Below are 3,387 nucleotides of genomic sequence, written 5' to 3'. Positions count from 1 at the left end.
GAAAAGGACTGTGAACTAATTAATGGATGAATCTTATATCCAATCATACTCCATATGTGTGATGAAACAAATGTTCCACATTATTTGGCATTTTTTTCTGTGAAGTTATTACAGAACCTGGCTCCAATTTCAAGAGCACATCCAAGCAGATATACCATTCTTAACTGCCAGTGTGACTTTTCTTTCATAAGACAGAACAAGGTTGATCTGCCAGAATAGTGATGTTCTGACTTGGAACTATGTTGCTTAAACTGGATGCAGGACAAGTTTGAGTCTCTGGGCTAACCAGTAGGCTGCTGCCATCCCTTGGGCTTGAAACTATACATACAAACTAGTCATCAGCAATCGTCCACATGTGTGCCAACTGTTATGTCATTTCTGATCGAGTGCACTTAAGGCTGGTTTATATATAGTTACACTCTCAAACACAGAAACAGAAGTGACCACCACCTTTGCAGATTCTTTTCCATATCGTATATGAGACAGACCACAACAATCTTCTTCAAGCACTTTGGAGACCATTGATCTAAAATATCAATGAACCTTCCAGGTGATCTTTCTCTTGCCTCTGATTAATGCCAGTAAAGCTATACACTCTCCAACTCAGCTTTCAGTCATTCTGGGTGAAAGATAAAGATTTCTTGTGTGAAATGGATGATTCTTCAGAGGATATTCTCCCATGCCTGTGAGGGTATAAGAGACACAATAGATGATTTCCATTGAAAGAGGTTGCATATTAATGCATGGATTACAGCTGATAGCATTTGAAGGATGTGCTATTTTACTTGTGTGCTCTAAAATGTTAAAGGTGGATTAAGATGACCAAAACCAAAATTATCATTCAAATTTTCCTGAATAATTTGACTTAGACTTGAGGTATGGGCATCATCAAAGCACAGTGGCCATAGTAGTCGCTGGAAGCCAGTATTTGTGGGCGGCTTACAGGATGCTGCTGCTTTGAGTAATGTTGAAACTGATAATTGGTTCTAAATGATATTAGGAAGTGAATGATGCAAGAGAGTGTATATTACTTCGACATGACAGGCTGCAAAAAAACAGTGTGGTGTTACAAACAATACTACATTCTTTTTATAATGTGAAATATAAGATCTTACTGGGCACCATATTTGCTAATAAAGAATATAGAGAGGAAATTTCTGAATTTAAACATAATGTGGTGGTGGTGGTAAGAGAGCATGAAGAGTACCCTGTGCAATGATTGGAAACTATGTAAATATAGAAACTATGTAAATAACATCTTCTCTACCAATTCTATAGCCTCATTGCTAAAATACAGTGTTTCACATAGCACCTGTAACTTGATGACCTATTTTTCATTTATTTATTTATGTATGTATCCTTTTGCAGTAAGGATATTAAGTAACAGATTTGCTGCGGCATTTTCAAAGTTTCTTGGTTCTGGTCTATCTCCTTCATGCTTCTCCTCTCCCAACTCCTGTCAGAGACCAACTCTGACCTGTCAAAGGGTTCTTGAATGGAGGAGTGAGGAACTGAGAAATAATAGGAATAAATATAGATGGAGATGGAGAAAAAGATAGAGACACAGGATAGCTTCAGAAGGGCCCTGGGTCAATATCCAGTTGCTCTGAGTTTATTCATGACAGGATTTTTATACATCAGCAAGGAGAGGGGCAAAAAACCCACCCCCTTTCAAGAGCAAGGTGTAAAGTATCAAGACGTGTAGACCCTTCAAAACACCTGATAACCACGCCTTTAGCTAAGTCATCCTATTATGCAGCCCTGCTGGGCAAAGCAAGCTCAGACTTTCTGACCACGAGTAAGGCCTTACTAGGGAGCCTCGGTGGGCCCCCACAAACTCACTGCTTTACATTCCTCCCTTCTGCTCTTTCACTCCCAAGGCTCCCCTTTGTACTTTCGTATCACTTACACTCACACTCCATTCCCTTTCCCTTCCTATAAACCCTACTACTCTCTCATGACACCTGGCTAGTTTCCTGGCCTTTGCCCACATTTACTCCCATGTGACTCTGCATATATATATATATATATATATATATATATATATATATATATATATATATATATATATATATTAGAATCTGGGACCAGGATTTGAGAGAGAACATATGCTATCTGTCTTTCTGAGCCCAAGTTGTCTGATTTGGTATAATGTTTTCCACTTCTGTCTATTTTCCTAAAGTTTCCATGATTTCATTTTTCTTTGTGGCTGAACAACTTCCACTGTATTTCTGCACCACATTTTCATTATTGATTCATGAATTAATGGACACGTAGGTTGATTCCATTTCCTTGTTATTGTGAATACAGAAGCAATAAACAGGGATCTCTGTGGTAGGATACAGAGTCCTATGGACGTGTGGTCAAGAGTAGATGGATCATGTGGTAGTTGTTATTTCAGTTATTTTAGAAACCTTGTTTCTGATTTCCATACTGGCCATATCAGTTTACATTCCACCAATAAAAAAATAAGAATTTCATATCAAATTGCACTAGGACCACACCAAAACTATTTACATAGGATGACATGTGTTATAGACTAATAACTGACACTGACTATGCTTTTGCCACATGAATAATGAAAAATTTACTACAACCACCACCATCAATGCTATTAGTAATGGAAGTTATTATTTTAAATATTGAATAATTTTATCGTTATCACTAAAGCATCACGAACTTTCTCCTGGCACATATCTGTTGCTTTATCCCTCTGAGTAAATAAATTTCTTCTTCTTTTTGGTCATTTTTCTTCCTATGCCCGATATTCAAATATCATTTTATATCTATTTGTTATCTTAAGTAACAAGCTTTTTAACAGAGGGGAGATGTAATTCTTTTCAGAAATCCTAGCACTGACCAGAAATCCTGGAGCTGCTCAGTAAATGTTTGATGAGTGAATGAATAATAAATGGATTAATTAATTTATAAATAATAAAGTAATCCAGAAACAGCAATATGATTTTAGTAATATTATCATTTCTTGTCAGAATAATATTTTAGAACAAGATGTGCCAGCAGGCTGAATTGCAAAAGGGTCCTAAGATACATAATTTTATTTCAGCCACAATGGAATATCACATACCTCACATTATTGTTCTGTGAGTCTTTTAACCTCTTCATCACCATCAGAATCAGTCCTTCTGAGTCAGCATCTCTGGGAAAGGGAGAGAGAGAGAGAGAGAGAGAGAGAGAGAGAGAGAGAGAGAGAGAGAGAGAATGTAAGTGCTTAGAAAACTTGCCAGGAAAGTCACTACAGTTAATAATGATTTCCTACATATATTAAAATATCTAGAAAGCAGGGTTTCAAATGTTCTCATTACAAAAAAATAATAACTTTGTGCAGAAATGGTTAGACAATTTATTCTGACTTTACCATTGTATAAT

General features: G+C 36.6%; 1 long non-coding RNA gene across 1 annotated transcript; it reads right to left on the bottom strand.

Moving 5' to 3' along the window:
* Window positions 1–440: 440 nt before the first annotated feature.
* On the bottom strand, window positions 441–3,163 carry LOC131896339 (uncharacterized). Its single transcript, XR_009375437.1, has 2 exons — window positions 3,086–3,163; window positions 441–683 (listed from the first exon to the last, which is right to left on the bottom strand). It is a non-coding gene; the product is annotated as an uncharacterized LOC131896339 (long non-coding RNA).
* Window positions 3,164–3,387: the final 224 nt, after the last annotated feature.

Source organism: Peromyscus eremicus, chromosome 20, assembly GCF_949786415.1.
Source record: "Peromyscus eremicus chromosome 20, PerEre_H2_v1, whole genome shotgun sequence".
In the NCBI taxonomy this organism is placed as follows: domain Eukaryota; kingdom Metazoa; phylum Chordata; class Mammalia; order Rodentia; family Cricetidae; genus Peromyscus; species Peromyscus eremicus.
This window is presented reverse-complemented; position numbering and strand designations above follow the sequence as displayed.